We start from the raw sequence: 5884 nt of genomic DNA, 5'->3' as shown, positions 1-5884 counted from the left end.
GAAACACTTTCCCTCTGGGCCCTGACTGGGGACTGTCTAGATCATGACCCAGAGGGCAAGCGGTGGGAGATGGCCACAGAGGACGGCGGTCCCGGGGCTGCGGCTCCGGAGGACAGAGAGAAGCCTCTGCCGGAGAATCCTTGTCCCCGGCCTTAGAGGCCTTAGCGCGGGTTGATGGGGGCAGTGAGGACGGCGACGAGCTCCGTCCGCGGGACAAGGCAGACTCAGAGGACGCCGCGGCTCGATGCCGCGAGGAGGACGAATGGCTCCTGGTAATGGAGGGAAAGCCCAAGGAGGAAGGGTCTGGAGGGCGGCTGGGACATCTAGAGCAGCTAATGCAAGGGCTACAAGAATGGATGCAAAAACTGCATAGCTGTCTACAAGAGGCGCAGAGCGTGCCTTTGTGGCCCGCCGTGCCGCAGGCCAGTCCTGCCCCGGCCGCAGTGGCAGGTCTTTGTCCTGAGCCGCGAGACCCACCTCTGGTGGCGCTCTTGGGGGAGGGGGGCCTTCGGCCTTTGCAGGTTGCTCTCCCTCGGCCAGTAGGCGGCCAGGGGGCCAAGGTCTCTCCCCCCTCCAGTTGACCATGAGCCAAGCAGCCGCTGCGCCTGAGGACTTACAGGGCTTTCCCCAGGGCTTCCCCATTTTTGAACAAACGCAAAATGGTCAGGTGGTGCGAGCCCACCAGCCCGTCTCGTTTCAGCAGCTGAAGGAACTGAAAGAGGCTTGTGCTCAATATGGCCCCAGCGCCTCATGCACCGAGGCTCTGATTGAAGCGATGGTGGCAGACGCTCTGCCTCCCAACGATTGGAAAAGCGTCTGTAAGACTTGCCTTAGCGGAGAAGATTATGCATTGTGGAAGTCAGAGTTTTACGAGCAGTGCCAGACCATTGCAGAGATGAACAGGGCTCAAGGGATTCCCATTACATATGAGATGCTGGTGGGGGAAGGCCGGTACCGGGACACTCAAAATCAGTTACACTACGACCAAGGGGCGTCTGCCCAGATTAACGATGCAGCCACTGAGGCCTGGAAAAAGCTCCCCGCTACAGGCAGAAAGACTGAGGACCTCTCTAAGGTGCGGCAAGGTCCAGATGAGCCGTTCCAAGATTTGGTCACAAGGTTGCTCCAGACAGCAGGAAAAATGTTTGGGGACGGTGAAGCTGCAATGATTGTGGTCAAGCAGTGGCCTATGAGAATGCTAACTCGGCTTGCCAGGCCGCGCTAAGACCCTGGAGAAAGAAAGGGAACCTTTCTGATTACATCAGGCTTTGCTCAGATATAGGGCCTTCTTATATCCAAGGGGCCACCCTGGCTGCTGCCCTGCAAGGAAAACCCTTGAAAGAAATCCTGTTCCCACAGCAGTGGGGGGTGGGGGTGGGGGGGTGGGCAGAAAAAAAGAACATCCGGTCCCCCGCAGCTGTTTTAGCTGAGGACAGCTGGGCCATTTAATGCGTGACTGCCCTAAGGCACGCCGCGAACTCCCAGAAGGGGTGGGGAAAGGAAGTAAGGGAGCCAGGACTATGCCCTCGGTGTAAGAGGGGGAGTCACTGCGTTAATGAATGTAGGTCCAAGAAAGATGCCCAAGGAAGCCCCCCTGCCGGGAAATGGGAGGAGGGGCCAGCCCCAGGCCCCGCAACAATGTTATGGGGCACTCCAGAATTTCCTCCCCGAAGGGACCCTCCGGGACACCAATCCATTCAACTGCTCTACCGAGCCACCCCAGGCAGCTCCGGATTGGACCTCTGTTCCACCGCCTACACAGTATTGACACTGAAATGGGGATGCAGGCCCTGCCCACTGGGGTGTATGGGCCCCTGCCACCCCAGGGACGGTGGGACTCTTGCTGGGTCGCAGCAGTAGCACCATGGAAGGGCTATTAGTAGCCCCTGGAGTCACTGACGAGGATTATACAGGAGAGATTAAGGTCATGGCTCACTCCCCCTCCACCATTTCAGTAGTACAGTCAGGGCAGCCGCTAGCCCAGCTGATATTACTCCCCCGAGTAGTACAGGGGCGAACCAAGTCCCGGAGGCAGAGAGGAAGCCGAGGCTTCGGATCCTCAGATGTTTACTGGCTTCAAGAAATTGGACTAGAATGGCCTGAGTTGATATTAAGTATGCAAGGCCGAAAAATCATAGGGCTCCTAGACACAGGGGCTGATGTTTCTGTGATTTCTAGGGAACAGTGGCCTCCTGAATGGCCTACTCAGGAAGCTATCACTCAGCTGCAAGGCGTAGGACAGGCCCGCAGCCCAGAGCAAAGCACGGACCTGTTGACTTGGACGGATGATGAAGGGCACCAGGAACGTTCCAACCTTGTGTGCTCCCTACCATTCCCACTAACCTATGGGGACGAGATGTGCTGGCTCAAATGGGGGTCTATCTTTTTAGCCCTGACGCCATAGTTACTCAGCAGATGCTTGATCAGGGGCTACTGCCTCTCAGGGGCTGGGAAAATGTAACCAAGGGATCAAACATGTGATAGCGGTTTCTAAGAGGCCTGACAGAGCAGGGTTAGGGTATTTTTAGCAGGGGTCATTGGTCGTCCTGCAATCCACGCAGATCCCATCACTTGGAAGTCTGAGGAGCCTGTGTGGGTTGATCAATGGCCCCTAACAGAAGAAAAAATAAAGGCCGCAGAGCAGCTGGTGCAGGAACAGCTGGAGAGGGGGCACATTGCCCCCTCGAGCTCCCCTTGGACTCACCCATTTTTGTTATTGGGAAGAAATCAGGGAAATGGAGGTTGTTACAAGATTTAAGGTGAGTCAATGAGACCATGGAGTTTATGGGGGCTCTACAGCCTGGATTGCCCTCACCCATGGCCATTCCAAAGAATACCTACAAGATCATTTTAGATCTCAAAGACTGTTTTTATACTATCCCTTTAGATCCAGCCGACTGCAAAAGATTTGCATTCAGTGTGCCCTCAGTCAACTTCAAAGAGCCCATGAAAAGATACCATTGGCTTCTGCTCCCCCAGGGCATGGCTAACAGTCATACCCTGTGCCAGAAATGTGTTGCTAGTGCCTTAGCCCAGACCAGAGAGAAATATCCTGAGGTCTATATGGTTCATCACATGGATGACATTCTTATTGCCCATACCCAGGAAGGGGTCTTGCATGCGGCTTATGCTGAGTTGCAACACCAGTTGACTGCTAAGGGCCTTGTAATCGCCCCCAAGAAAGTGCAAAAGCAGGCACCTTATGAATATTTGGGCTACCATCTAGAGCCTCATTACTTTAGTCCCCAAAAGCTGGAGTTATGGAAGGACAACCTTAAAACACTCAAGGACTTCCAGAAACTGCTTGGGGACATCAACTGGATCAGGCCGCATTTAAAAATTACAACAGGAGAGCTTAAGCCCTGATTTGACATCCTGAAGGGGAATGCCGACCCTACATCTGAGGGGCACTTGACCCCTGAGGGGAGGGCTGCGTTGGCCAAGGTCGAGGAAGCTCTTAGTCAACGGAAGACCCCTTATTTCGACTATCATGCCACCTGGAAGGCTTCCATCTTGCCCACCCGGCACACCCCTATGCGGTCGTTTACCAGAAGGCTCCTTTGTTGCGGCTGCACTTGCCTGTGTCTCCAGCCCGGGTTCTCATGCCCAACCATGACACTGTAGCTACCTTAATACAAATGACCAGGTTGGAATCCAGGAAGGTAACAGGCAAGGAACCCCAACCATCTTTGTCCCTTTTACGAAGCAGCAAGTAGATTGGTTATTGCAGAATAGTGATGCCTGGGGGGCGGCGTTAGCTGGCTATTCTGGACAAGTTGACAATCATGTGCCATCTGATAAGCTACTTCAATTTGCGGCACTACATGAATTTGTGTTCCCGAAACGGGTAGTTACTGCCCCTATCCCGCATGCGCTGACTGTTTATACTGATGGGTCCTCCAATGGGACCACCGCTTATTATGTCAACGGAACCACAGTCAGTTGGGCAACGGGCTCCACATCAGCGCCAGTAGTGGAATTGAAAGCCGTAGAGGCCGTGCTGCAGGAATGCCAAACTCAAGTCCTCAATATATATACAGACAGTCAGTACATTTATAGAGCCGTGCTGCAGATTGAGACCGTTCCCTTTATAGGGACCCAAAATAGTGAGGTACAAACCTTATTCAGAACTACACAGCAGGTTACTCGTGGTCGCCAACACCCTTGTTTCTTTGGCCACGTTCGGGCCCATACTAACTTACCTGGCCCTTACCTCTGGGCAGTGAGCTAGCTGAGGCTGCCACGCGTCAAGTCATGGTTACCCAGGAACAGCTTGCTCAGCAATCCCATAAACTACACCATCAAAGCAGCAACAGTCTCAGGCAGCAATTTAAGATCACCAGGGAGGCGGCCCGACGGACTGTAACACAATGTCAGCAGTGCCCGACCGCCTTACTTGTTCCCCACCATGGGGTTAACCCGCGTGGGCTGATGGCAAATCGCCTCTGGCAAATGCGCGTCACCCATATCCCATGCTTTGGAAGGCTTAAATACGCCCACGTAACAGTAGACACTTATTCAGGATTTATGGTTGCAACAGCTCAGGCCGCAGAAGCTGCTAAACACGTTCTTGCCACTGCGTCCGATGCTTTGCCACCATGGGCCTTCCAGAGTCTATCAACCCTGACAATGGTACAGGACACAGCAGCCAAAAGTTCCAGACATTCTGCCAGCAATTACAGATCAAGCATATCACGGGCACACCTTACAGTCCCCAGGGACAGGGAATAGTAGAACGAGCCCACGGGATGCTCAAGGTGCAGGTGCAAAAAATAAAAAGGGGGGAGCTGTACCCCCTGAGTCCAGTGAACTACCTTAACCACACTTTATTTATCCTTAATTTTTTAACTCTGGACCGCCAGGGCCTCTGCAGCACAGCGCTTTTGGCAGGCCAAGTCTCGGTCTACCTACGCCCTGGTGTGGTGGGAAGATCCGCCCCCGGGGCAGTGGCCGGGTCCCCATCCAGTGCTCACTTGGGGGCGAGGGCATGTTTGTGTTTTCCCACAGGATGCCGAGGCGGCACGGTGGCTCCCGGAGAGGCTGGTGCGGTTCGCGGGGAACCAGGCGACTGACCGAAGGGGTGCAGCGGGATGCAGACTTAGATTTGTTGGTATCGCACCAACCTCCGTTTGTAATGCTTCTGGTTAAGATGCAAGGACGCTGGTATGCTAATGAAGGACGTGAAGTGTTGCAAGAGTTAATGAACTGTTGGAGAGACCTAAAAGGTTCTTGGGACTGTTGACAGCCGGTATTGCTGCTTTAGTTTCTATTATCGCTCCTGCTGTTATTGCTGTTATTGCTCTTCCTCAAGAAATACATACAGCGAGTTTCATTAGTGGGTTCGCAAAAAATGTATCTAATGCTTTGGGAACTCCAGAAAGAATTGATAAGAAATTAGAGGATAAGTTGAATGCCTTGGAAGAAGCTGTGTTACTTATAGGAGATCAAATTCAAAGTGTGAAGGTTAGAATGTCACTGCAATGTCATGCTCAGTTTCGATGGATTTGTGTTACTAAGAAAATATAATCACTCTGAATGGGAATGGGATAGGGTTAAAAACCATCTTATGAGGACATGGTTCCTGGGCAAGGAGGGACGCCTCCTGCCACGACCATCTTGGCCATGGTAGCGCTCTTGATGAGCCAAGCTCCTGCGGCACGGGCCAAAGTATATTATACTGGGCTTATGTGCCTGATCCCCCGATGCTCCACGCTGCGGAATGGGGCCCTCGGCCCGTTCCTGTTTATACCAACTACACATGGGGGCTTGGGGGGCTCAGCAGCGGCCACATAGCTGCCTTTGGTCAGTCCAATTTCAGGTTTGCAGGGACTACTGGAGAGCTGCCCATTTTTCTCTCTGCCATCACTGAGGCCACAGGGTGTGT

The 5884-nt window shown here is 53.4% G+C and overlaps 1 pseudogene; it reads left to right on the top strand.

Annotated features, from left to right (window-relative positions):
- Positions 1 to 345: 345 nt before the first annotated feature.
- On the top strand, positions 346 to 1449 carry LOC148094349 (igE-binding protein-like; annotated as a pseudogene).
- The last annotated feature ends 4435 nt before the right edge of the window (positions 1450 to 5884 follow it).

The sequence above is a fragment of the Miniopterus natalensis genome, chromosome 1 (genome assembly GCF_054644295.1).
Source record: "Miniopterus natalensis isolate mMinNat1 chromosome 1, mMinNat1.hap1, whole genome shotgun sequence".
NCBI lineage: Eukaryota > Metazoa > Chordata > Mammalia > Chiroptera > Miniopteridae > Miniopterus > Miniopterus natalensis.
This window is presented reverse-complemented; position numbering and strand designations above follow the sequence as displayed.